General features: G+C 45.6%; 1 protein-coding gene across 7 annotated transcripts in view; it reads right to left on the bottom strand.

Annotated features, from left to right (window-relative positions):
- Nucleotides 1–10377, bottom strand: part of chl1b (cell adhesion molecule L1-like b) — a 55883-nt gene extending 45506 nt beyond the window's left edge. For 3 of the 7 annotated variants that reach the window (XM_072382866.1, XM_072382864.1, XM_072382865.1), the window contains exon 1: nucleotides 10215–10377. The gene's annotated coding sequence lies outside the window, so the exon portion shown is untranslated. The remainder of the gene's footprint in view (nucleotides 1–10214) is intronic. The other 4 variants (XM_072382859.1, XM_072382861.1, XM_072382863.1 and 1 more) reach the window with 2 other exon arrangements.
- Between the last annotated feature and the right edge of the window lie 2419 nt (nucleotides 10378–12796).

Below are 12796 nucleotides of genomic sequence, written 5' to 3'. Positions count from 1 at the left end.
AACACATAAGTAAGAAATCTTTTTTTTCCACTGAGACGTATGTGCACATGGGGTGCTGAATCTCGGCCACGTTTCCTTTGAGGATGCTTATGTGGCCATTTGAAATCTTAAGAGCACAATTAGGCGTCCAGGGACAGAACATCCGCGCATCTATTTCAGAAGCCCATCCCCCAGCTTAACACTGCCACCACTGTTTGCCTCTCCTCCCCACAATTCCCCCTCTCAATATTGAAACATGTAAACAACACCATCTTTTTCCAGCCTTCAAAGCGAAGATAAACGAGGGCAAACTCTCTAATTAGCCCTCTTTTAATGACTCAGGAGTGTTAGTCAGAGGACATCACAGTGAATGAACTCATGGTGGCTCTTCGCTGTAGAGGTTTTATACATCTTGCACCCTGCTTTAAAGAAGGAGCAGGAACTGTAAATTCATCTGTCTGAGTTAATTCATGTGTTCACACCCTTGAGTCTCACATGAGGCCTCTGAATGTGCCGAGGCAGCAGAGCTGGGACTGCCATTAGAGTCCTCAGCGCCGCAGCTCTAATGATGATGGCTGTTGGACTTGCTGTGCTCTGCATTCTGGGCCCCAGAGCCCCTGACTCTGGTCAGCCAGGAGAGGATTCCCCAACATGCTATTGTGGACATATTACCAGGTGCTGAGACATGAATCAAATGGCTCAGGAAAACCCACCCCCTTTGATGAATCTCATAGAGCCATGAAACCAGCATTTTTTCATTTTTGTTTGTCTCTCTTTGGTGGAAACGCTTCGGTCTAAAAGCTCTTGTTATAAAAGTCAGCAATCTGCACAAAGAAAAGGCATTAAGCGAATCAAAGAGGCAGGCCCTGGTGGCCAATACGGCCCCTCAACACTGGGGGCTCCTCACTGACAGTGACAGAAATGCAATGTTACACCATCCGTTTAATAGCCCCACCTTCTGCTTTGACACAGCGGCAGGAAACTGGAGACATGCAGTCTTATAAATCAGGCACTCTGTGTGTGCGTTGGTTTGCGGTGAGAGGGAGGGGGAGGGTTTTTTAAACCATTTTCACCATTTATTGAGCAAAACAAGCCCCCCCCCCTCTGGTTCCTTTTGGAGCCAGAGTGGGGTCTGAGCACGGTAATGGAATCCCAAACATAGAGCTATGCTTACGGCTGGCTCCTCCACTGGTAATACAGCACATGCACTTCCAGTAACAGAATGCTCTTTCGGCCACATACAATATGAGTCCCTCAGCAGAGGGCAGATATCTGTTCCATCTCTCTGGGCCAAACTGATGTACAGGTCTTGGGTACAGGTCTGGTAGATTGTTCTATCTTCTTTTTTTCCCAACTTACTAATATCATCACAGCTGTTCCTCCATCTGTGCTACAGTACTACATGGAGAATGTTGATAGATGCTCCAATGCTACAATCAGTGTGCGCGGTTAACAAGCAAATATCAATAAATCGCTAACTGAGTTCAAGTTAAGAAATTTTATTTGTGGCACTTGTGAAGGGACACAAGCTGCATATTCTAGCTCATCTGTACAGAATTTTCTGTGTTGCTATCCCCACTGGCGTGTCATTAATACTATGGTATCCCACAGAGCGTACAAAGGCGTCTCTTTCGTGCTTTACATCCTCCTGATACAGCAGATCAGACTAAGTCTGCTGTGATTGCTAGAAAATCCTCCTCCCTCCACTGTGATGCTAACATGGCTCTGTCTACTTACAAGCGCAGCGTCAGTCTCTTTTTGTGCCGCTAAGACACACTCCTACGCACACTGGAGCAGAGCTATTGTTTAGCGCTCTGTTTAAACAGTTCTTTACACTCTGGTTTGTGGAGCGAATGAGAGAAAGGATGTTGTTTACTTCATGACTGAGATAGCTGAAGCAGTCCAGAGGAGGAGCAGCTTTGGTGTAAATAGGGTTGAAGAATGAGGTTTGTGTAAATGGGAAGAAAAGAATGTCCACTCTTGCAAAAAAAATCTGTATGAGGGTTCTTTGAGAGCCAGCAAACTATGTCAGTCCTCACTGGAAGGAATCTGTAAGAGCCTGCCAGCAGACTGCCCTTCATAGAAAAACACAATACAGGGTTAATAGCAGTGCTTCTGGCACACTTTCGGCACCGGCTAAAACCCCTCCACACTCCAGGTGGTGAAGAAAGAGAGTGGCTCAAGTATTAAAGAGGGCTCGGTGTGTTAATAACGGCACTGAATACTGAACAAGAGAGGAAGACCTGTGTGTAACCATCATGCTCTTTACACCTCTTCCACCGGCGAACCGCAGGAAGAAGCAAAGCCATCTGTGACTTTGGTTTGGCTTTAAATGGAGGACTGGGGGCTGCTCACTGCTCAAGGATATGATCCAAATGTTTAAACAGCAGGAGAGTTACAGCACACAGGCAGAGCCAAGGGGCCCATAATGCCCAAGTTTAACAAGAAGACTAGCAGCAGAATACACCCTGGGGGGGATAAGGACATAACATACTGTCTTTTATGAAGGAGCTGGCCTCTGAATCACACCCTCATCACAAACCTGTGACACACGCCACAACATGTGGCTCAGCTGGGGCAAGTAGCTGTTAGGAAAGGGATTACTGAGGTTTGAAAATATGAAGCATGAATGTGCCCGTCTGGGATGAGGGGAAGACGCACATGAACTCATCAAATGTCAGAAAACTGTCACACCTCAAGACTAACAGTGTCAATTATACAGGCTCCGTGACAAACTGTCATCCCAGGCCCCCGGAATTATCATGACCCCTGCAGAGCTTGCAGGCTCTTGTTTCCGACTATTTTTGTCAGGTGTATTAATCACAGAGGTCACGTTAGCATCAACTGAAAGAGCCGCATATCAAGTGCACGCAATTTTCTGGCTGGAAACATACGCCTCAGAGAGTTGGTTTGCTTTCAGTCCATTTAAAGGAATAAGAAAACCTGCACAGCAGCAGTTACAAAGAAAGTTCACGAACTCGAGCTGGACCTGCAACGTGCTTCACTTTGCTTTTACAAAACAAACCAATTAGCAGAAAACTTTGTGTGGGAATAATATTTCTATACTACAGTTAATTTGCGGGAAACGCGCCCACGCATGACTGAACACAATATAATCTACAGTTTTAGCAGAATTTGCAAGACACAAGTGGTCTGCGTGCGGCTACAGCAGACCATGAAATAAACTGAGGACTGCGATTTCGCTGAATAATAATCCCACTCTGGTTATCGCACTAAAGCCGTCGCCAAAACTCCCTCTCTCTCAGGAAAATGAATCACGGTGGCATGAAGTCAATTTAAATGCAAATTTCAGCGTGTAAGACAACAACCTGCTTGTCTCGAGGAGTTGTGGTGATGAAGGCAAATCACACGGCTGAAGAGCGGCTGGAAGTTTTCAGCAGGGCGGGCTGACTCGGCGCCTCTGGCTTGTGTCACTCAGAAACAAGCAGCCAACCAGTGGAAGAAGATGAAAAAAATAAGCAAATGGGTGGCACATCGTGTGAAGACTTCAGGAGCACTTCCAGCCTGTATCCCAGGATATCAAAGGCGGATTTCTTGAGGATCACCTCTATTGATCTGCTTTTGTTTCTCAAAGCCTCTACTTTGAGGCTCTAAGCCTTTTCAAATTGGCCAAGCCGACACAGACATGGCAGAAGAGACGCTCAAAGTTTTGATAGCAGTGGAAAATGACTGATGGGGATTTAGTTTGATCTGACCCGGATCTGATCAGAGTCATACAAGTGTAACCCCCGATATGAGAGGGGGGGGGGACTAATCACTGTGCTGTGGGGCAGCTTCTTACTATAAACTGTTCTTCTTGATATCATGATTAATTTGAAACGAACATCTGCTTCACTCCAGAAGTATCTGCCAGCCTCCCTCTCAGCAGAGCGCAGAGCAGTTAATCATGTTCTGCATCCCACCATCACTGTTTTCCCTCTCAGGCTGTGGATAGATTTCAGTTTACTGTGCAAGTTTATTCTGGACATTTTTATTTGTTTTCTTCTTTGTTTTCTTGCCGCTGGAGAAATTCACACAGTTCATGCTGCAGTCGACGAATAAAAACAAGGTTTTCCCCCTCGTGGGATCGCGGGTGATGGAGGGACCCCGCGGCTGTATTTCTGTAACGGAACAAAGCACAGATGCCATCTGAAGGAGAATACTGAAAACACCACACGAAGAGTAGAATTTGAACCTGTATTGCACCCCACCAACGTCATTTACTATAGCCGATGCTTATCTGGTTGGGATTTAATAGTGAGCGCTGCACTCTAATACTGGAAAGTCTTCGTGACACTGATAAGCTAATGTAATTAAACAACGCTCACTGCTACCTCCTGTGTCTCTAAATGAGTCAATTAGGGACTAAAATGTTTAGTAATTTAGCGCCAAGCTATTTTCTTCAAGCTTCAACATCCCAAAAGCTCTCTCTTACTAGACTGTGATCTCGCAACTGGTCTCATTTTCTCGGCAAAGTCATCCCACGACACTCATTACTACTGGCAGAAATGCTACGCGGTTAGGTTGTGTGAGCCATGAAAACGTGCTTTCCTTTACCCAAAAAATCTGGAGCTGTAAAAATAACGAGGTCAAAGAGGTCTGTGGTTCATGGCTGGTGGTCTGCGGGTCACACTTGTAAAAATGGAAAGCTGCGCTCCCCCAAGCTGATGAATTCATTTGGATCCGTACCAGCTTGGCAAGATTCTCCCGCTCAACATTTGCTGTGACTGGGGGTGAGTACATTAAGAAACAGGCGTGCTGAGACCTGGCTCTTTGTGGAAGAGCCTAAAGGACGACTGCAAAGACTTTCAGAAGCTGACAACTTTGGAAAACTGCTGAAGATGTTCGTTACGAGGGAAGTAGTTCCGTTCGGACAAGTATTAAGAGATGCTCTGAGCGTTTTTATATATTACAGCACCAGTGTAACGGAGCAACGGTCGATTACATGTTTCACTCTTACAGGATGACTTATATTGATGATGAAACCTAAATGAAAATGTGGAACAAAGAGAATCAATTCTACTTCTGCAACAGAAAGCACAGAGATTAAACTCTCTGCTCATGTGTTTGGCCCACTTAGCAAATTGACCACTCGGCTTTCCCTCTTTGTTTCACGTTTCTAATCATGCTTGATCTGCTCTCTAATCTTCCATTCCAGTGATACTGCTGTGCTTGACTCCAGGCCTCAATGGGCCAGTAAACAGCTTCTTAACATGCAGAGCAGACACTGGGCTCGCATGTTCACACCAAATCAGCACACATGGAGGTGCACAGGCTCGGAGCTCCCAAGCGTCCACTTCCAGAACCCAAAGGGGCCCGAGACGATGTAATGAAGTCCCAGGGGGAAGCCTCTGGATGTAAAGCACTGCTGCCCTCGCAGCAGACATAGTTACCCAGACACATTTTACTCACCTATTTCCAGACAGACTCCTGCAGCACTTAAGGGAAACATTACCTCATTCACACTAGCAGGTACAGATTTGTGTAAACTCCTCATTATATTCTGAATAAGGATCTTCTTTTCAGAATGATAATGATTTGAAACTATGATCAGGCCTTATTAAACAGAGAGGAGTGACCTGGCTGACCTTCATTTGCATTTAAATGTAAATACCCAAACATTGTGTGAGATTGTTCTGCATTATAATCCATGAAGTGCAATCTTGAAATAAACTAAAGTGGTACATAATTACACAGCTAGCAGTGACGTCGCCGTAACCTGATTTTCAGGAACGGCACTTTTCCAAATGATGTCAGAGGAAGCATCACTGCAGCCTGTGCTGATCAGTCAAAGTGAAACAAAGCTGTGCAGCGTCACACATCTGCATCCTGATGTGCTGGTTTCAGACTCTCTGACATGGCATCTGCTGCAGCGCTTCACATCAACGTCAACTTATTTTTCTGGTCCATTTGTTGACCCAAACACTAATGTGAGGTGTTGGAAATTGTGAGAAGCGGTTTTGACACCTTTATCAGGAAACATCCCAGATACGTGCTGCTGGGTGTGTTTCACTCCTTTCTCGCTACGTCCTCTGTCTGTCAAATATGTCCTTCTTCATCCTTGGCGCCCTTCACTTTCATCTCCCAAGGGTCCCTCTTGTAACCTTAGCCACGCAGCCGTACACAATACCCTTCATGGGACACAAAGCCAAGGATACCGGGCTCCTCTGTTCCATTCTCTACATTTGTCACTTTTATTCCTGTGCTCTTTGTTCATCCTACCTCTGTATGCATGAGTTATCTCAAATTGAGCCCACAATTGAAATGGAAATCATCCCTGTTTCCCAGTGACTTAAGGGCAATAACTTCTCACTCTTTGAGGCATATCTGTCATGTTTGTTGTTCCTCTGAGAATCTTAGGGTTGTGTTGGCCTTTTCACCAAAGATTTTCACATAAACACAGACGTTAGAGGAGATGTACTGAGCAGACGTGCACAAACCAGAATGGTACGATTTGAAAATGAGTTGGAAGCCGACAGCTCGGCACAGTGGGATTAACATTCTTCTCATAACACTTTGCCCACGTTGGTTTGTCATCATTGCTCATGGTGTTCATGTGAGCCGAATTTCAGCTGATGAATTAAACATAATGTTACAACCGGAAAGCCACAAACAAGGCAGAATAACACTACGCATCACAGTCTTTGGGAAATTGCTGCAGGAAAACACATTCACAAACAGCCCGGAGGCGTGGAGGACAACACAACAAGTGGCGTGTTGTCGCTTGGACAAAAACGATGACAAGCGCCCTTAATTCTACGAATGATGACGCGTACACACAAACAAATGCATATAAGGCACGGCAGGCTTGCAAGCTGTGCAGTTTGGCAGAAATCAACAATATGTTGAGATGAAATGTCTCACATGTGAGGAAGCAGCCTCGATGCCACAGAGAAAGGACAACGACCAGCGAAGCTCCACCCTCAGACAGCCACACAGCCAGAGTTAGCTCCTGACCTCTTATCCCCATCTTGCTGGGAAAAGAGGCACTGAGCATACGAGATAACACTGACCTCACCGCTGGTTTGTCCTTCTGTATTAACTTTACAGATTAATTGTCCGTGGACTACGGGAAGCAAGCCATCGATCATGTCAACCACGCTGCACTGATGATGCAGCGGCCTGTTAAGCGAGAAATAAAGCTTGATTCTGGTGATCAGCGCTTCTTCTCTTTTCACCTCTGCTTCATTCTTCATCAGATGCAACACGGACAGAACCACTTCCAACACTCCTCTCTGAACCAGTCACAGGTAACATACTTGCATATATATACATTTCTAAATCTGGTGAATAAATACGCACATTACCAGAGAGCAGGCAAGGAAATGAATATTTCATGTAGCCAAACACGCTGTCTGGAATATGCCCTTCCTGCTGTCACCGGTGACAGACATGAAAGAGGAGGCTCGGGTACGAGCTGCAGCTCTCCACACTCTGCCTGCAGCACATGGAGCGTGAGTCCTCGCTGTAATTGCTTGTAGTGAGGAGAGCCTGAGCTGAACGTCAATTAGGGCTCGGGCACTTGCTAGGCGCCACACCTTCACAGCGTGCCTGCTGAACTGCGTGATCACGCTCGAACATCTCAACACCGCCAGGAATCACGGCAATGTGGACTTTTGGTGATAACGCGGTGGCATGAATGGATGATAAGTCCGATGCAGCAGTGGACTCCTGCTACTGCTGTCTGACTGATTCCTCTAATCTTCAAACACCATCTGATACTCCACATTCCATCCAGCAGGGTGGATTATAGCCTGACTTTATGTTTCTGTGGCTGATAAGAGGTGTATCTATCACAGACTGTACACGGCTAACATATCAGTGGTTTGAATGCACACATTAACAGAGAGCACGCAGCCTCTCTCCACATGCGTGTTTCAGTCTGGTCCCTTATAGGCCAGGTGTGTGTGACCTGGCAAAAAAAGGAAAAGCACAAGTTTCTTTCTCACTTTCGCTCTCAAAACGCACGTTCCCTGCGGCGCACCAGACACCATTAAAAGCGTGCACGCGTGTCATAAGCATAAACATTCCAGCTCCAAGGCAAACACACACCAGTGCGGGCAGGTAACGACTAAATCCGCCTCCACAGTGTGTTGCGCATCCTTCCTGCCTCTGAAAGAGCTGCAGGTCGTGTTGCCTGAGCAAAGCATGAGCACGACACAGAGCTGGAAGCTCAGGTGCTTCTGTCATTCGCTCAATCTCCGCTCGGCACAGAGAGCGCAGGGGGGGGGGGGGGGGGGTGGCACAAGCTCTGTGCTCCTCACCAACACTAGTTGTGAACTCAGTCCGCGGAGCATGCAAGCCGCTTTTATGAATGAGTCACAAAGGATGTTCTGTTTCGAAATGTGAATGATTAAAGGGATGAAAAAGGTCCATGAAATGCGCCAGGTCGGAGCTGCATATTAAGCGGTGGGAGGGTGGGCTGACATGGACCGGCTGGGAGATGGTCGACACTTCGCTTGTCCAATTACTGGCTCTGGCTCAAATTGTTTGGTGAGAAGCATTCGACCTACTTCTGGACACAAAGCGCCACTGCCCTGAATACAGAGAGGCAGCGGACCACGTGTGACGACAAGAGCCATTAGAGATTCTTGTCTTTGGCCTAGAAATTAAATTTAGGCTTCTTACCTGATGTGTAATCATTCCAGCAATGAACTTGTGTGCGTTTGGCACAGCCTGGCAGAATGAACGGGGCCAAGCGTAAACAGGGCTTCCAGATGGATATGATTAAACGCACTGATGGCAGACTCACCTTCACAAGGACTTTGTGTTTAACATTAAGCAGCCACAGCACCACAACAGGGATTTTTCTCCTTCTTCGTTTGTGAAAATGTGCCACAAACGGCATCACAGACAACACGGGCCAAGTTGACTGTTTTTTTTACGAACAACACAAAAATAAAAACAGCATCAAAAGGAATACAAACACCAAATTATGGGCGAACTTCAGTACGTTTTGGTTTCCTGGGATTCCCTCAAAGAGGTCGTCTGCACGCAGACTCTGGGAAGAACAATCCGAGGGGAAAACAACGTGTGAACTTGCAACAGTTCCGCACAGACTTGAGATGAATCTGCATACATTGTAAATATTCACAGCGAGGGAATCTCCATGTCAGCCACCTGAGACACGGCTGGTTTATGAATGCAACAAACGCCTCGAGCAACAACTGCTCCATCCACACCCTGTCAATTAAAGAACACACATAAACAGCTTCCACTCCTCTGATTTAAGTGCCACCCTAATGTGATTTTAATCACTCATATTTAGGTCTCATCAATCACTGTAATCTGGTGACGCACATGCTTTTACACCTTATCGTAATGAGGAGCCATTTCCCTCAGTGTGGGAAGGGATTAAGGAAAGCTAAGTCATTTTTCTTTAAGAACGTGTTGGGTTTTTTTAACTCTAAACATATTGTTCTAGCCTTTAATAGACTTTTGAGGCTTTCTCCAGTCAGTGTGACACAGCTTACCCTTTCCACAGCACACGTGCAAAGCTGCTGAAATGAGATAATCCAACATATAACTGCAGTTTAACCACCAACCTCAACACCAGTTCTTCCTTCTCCACACCAGTGACACTGTGCCTGTCACATCCCATGCATGCACTTGCTGCCAATAGAGAGTGATACAGCATCATTTTTAATCACGTTGGAGGACAGTGTGATTCACTTCTGCGGTTTGGTATTCAGCATTAGAGCTCATGAGGAGCAGGCTGACATCATGTTATGGGCAGCGATCATTATCAGGATTTACCGGCAGTCGTGTCAGTGAGAGGAGAACAACTTTCTCTCTGAAAGGCATTTTATCAAACAGCATCCTCCCCAATTCACCTCTACAACACAGAAAAAAAGGCTCCACCAATATTTTAAATTAAAAAATGGAAAAGATAAAGGTAGCTCAGAGTGTACCGCGAGCTCATCTCCCCTCTGACACACAGCATGATGGGACCAAACTGTGGCTCCAGTTATTATTCCACTCGTGAAAATATCGTTAAAAAAATACTCGTGACATTTTCTCATATAAAAATGTTAATTTCTGTTTCCCTTTTTTTCCCTTACTTATTTATTTATTCCAACCACCTGCCACTGGTACAGGTAGAGGCTAAGAAGGTACTAGCTAACCTCTTTAACAAGTGCAGCAATTATCAACTCCTAACATGAAGAAAACATGCTTCTTTTTTTTCAGCCCTCCCTTTGGAAAGAAAGTACACGCAGAAACTGCCAGAAACTCACCCTCAGGTGCAACTCCTGTCGCAGCGGCCGTTGTCAAAGTTGAATTTTCTCCACTGCTGGCGGAAGAGGGCAGTGGGAGGTTTGGCTGTGAACGTAGCTGCGCTTCGCCTCGCTGTTGGTCTGAGCCGGAGCACCTCCGCTCCTCCTTCTCCTCCTCCCGCGGATGCTGCTGGTATCCCCCCCACCCCTCCTCCTCCTCCTCCTCGCGCGCCTCTGTAAGAAGGGGGGAAAAAAAGTAATTGCGGTTTCTTCTTCCTCCTCCTCCTCCTCCTCGCCCTCCACAAAGACAGACTCAAAGAAGGGACCCTATCGCAGTCAATAGGTTTCACAAAACCCCATGGCAACGCAGAAAAACCGTGCGCAACTTCCCCACGTTGTGACCGGGTTAAAACTCCCCCTCCAGACCCCCAAAAACAGTGACAGACATTATTCCCAGGCTTCAGAGTGAGCAGGTTGTAATGGAAGGAGGCAGGGGGGAGGTAGTGGCACGAAACTGCTGGTGAGGATGATGATGATGGTCAAACATTAATTAGAGTTAAAAAAAAAAAAAACTCAGTGTTTGTACATATGTTTAACGTGTCCCTGATAAAGAAATCCGACCCCTCGTTTTGTTTCATTCTACTTAACTTCATTGAGATAATTTCTCAGTAATGTAATCCGGCTGCAACACCTGCTGTTTCTCAGGGGAGAGAGCGGTGCACTTGTTTAGCCAGCGGCTGCTGGAAGATGCCTTTTAGCAATCCGACAACTTCCTGTTTCCAGTTAGTGGGTCCTCATTTTGCTTCAGGGTACCCGAATAATGCAGGAATAATGATTATTTCATTTCATTTTAAAATTCAAGACTGACTATGTGGTGGCCGTTAATTCAACTTTAGAAAAAAATAATTTAATTGCAGCTTGAAGAATACTGATTTTTATGTTATTTTAGGGTGATACTGTGCTGGAACAACGGATTTTTTTTAATGAGTTTGTTTCCTCAGCTGTTTTTTTTTTCTGGCAGCGTCTAAAGGCAGGAGTTTTCTCTGTGTTCATCTGAAATCTTAACCAATGAACAATGTCTTACTGTCCTTATGATGACTGTTCAATTAAGGGAAGTTTAGTTGCAGTGGAATATTTATATAAAACAGACATAATCTCCGTTTTATGTCATAAAAAAGGTCAACAGAAATTGAGAAAAAAGCTTTCTGAACAATACACAAGCACAACACTGAATGTTAAAAGTTGAACCAACAGCCTTCTGAGGTCTCATTTCACACATGCAACATTCACCGCGCGGCTTTTCTAACAGATAGCAGTACATTAACAGGTGCTCTTGTCGTGTCAACCTGCCGTGCATCAACTGTTCACGGCTTTCATCATCATCTCAGTCCGTGTAGTGCAGACTAATGGTGTCTGTGGGGATCTGTGATTTCAGCGCCTCTGACAGCACGAGATCATTAAGAACTCTTTGCATCAGCAGAGCGAGCAGGAAAGGTCAGCGAGAAATCAATTTCTCCAGTAAGCTCAGACAGAAGTGGAGTGGATTTCTAACCTGGAAATGACGAAGTGGGACGAGCCTCCTGCCACTGCCAGGAATATTTGGAGGCTCACTTTCTGTAATCACTGACTCATTGGGTCAGTCAGTGATGTCTATCTACCGTAGAAGTATCTGGATTTGGGCTCAAAAAGAAAAAAAGACTAAAAAACGAGATTGTGGTGCAAAGAGGTAGACATACAGTATACATATATATCTTTTTTTATCGATCTCAAAGGCATACCTCCCTCTGGCACTCATCCATCCTCTCCTCCCATATTTATAACTGGCTGCCCATGTGGGGACACACCTGTCACTTGTGCTGTGGTGTGTGATGAGTTGCAGTATGGACCAACCCTCTAAACCCTGCCCAGCCTTGTTTTTCCCCCCTCCAGTTAGGTTACATGATTGCTGTCTCCTCAGCTGTTTGAACATGTGTCTCAGGTCCACATCAAGATTCAAGGAATGGTTAATAGGATGGGCCTGTTCATGCCAGAAAAAAAAACATATCGCATGTACACAGAGAGTTTACAGATGTTCCAAGCAACCTAATGGATGTAGAATGAATGGCCATGTGTCTCAGTAAAAGGGGGTAGACTTAAAAAATTATTTGATGTGGGGAAAAATTGCACAGGTTCTCATTCTTCTTCTCTTGGAAGACATTCGTAGATATGATGGAAAATGCTGTGTCGCCACCACAACAGAACACGAACGCTGGCCTTTCCTGTGGCTAGCAGCTTTGTGCGTGCAGAACACCTGACACAGGGAGGGTCACAACAGGGGCAAAGGTAGAAAAGTCACAGACGGCAGGGCTCTGAGCCAGGTCTTCTTCCTGCCTCTGATTCGTCTTCTTCCGATTAGCACCAAAGAAGAAAGCCTGAGAGCTCAAAGAAGGGAAATGGACAGATTGACTCAAATCCAAATAACCTGATTTAGAGTATTATAATTGCACAGAGTGGATTGCACAATGGTTTGACTGAGCGGTAAGTGTAACACAACACCTTTGCGAGGTTCCCCATGTTACACTGAGTGCTCTTATAAAATCTAATTAGATTTAGTAGAACATCTG

Source organism: Leuresthes tenuis, unplaced genomic scaffold (genome assembly GCF_036924035.1).
Source record: "Leuresthes tenuis unplaced genomic scaffold, fLeuTen1.0.hap1 SCAF_3, whole genome shotgun sequence".
NCBI classification, from domain to species: Eukaryota; Metazoa; Chordata; class Actinopteri; order Atheriniformes; family Atherinopsidae; genus Leuresthes; species Leuresthes tenuis.
This window is presented reverse-complemented; position numbering and strand designations above follow the sequence as displayed.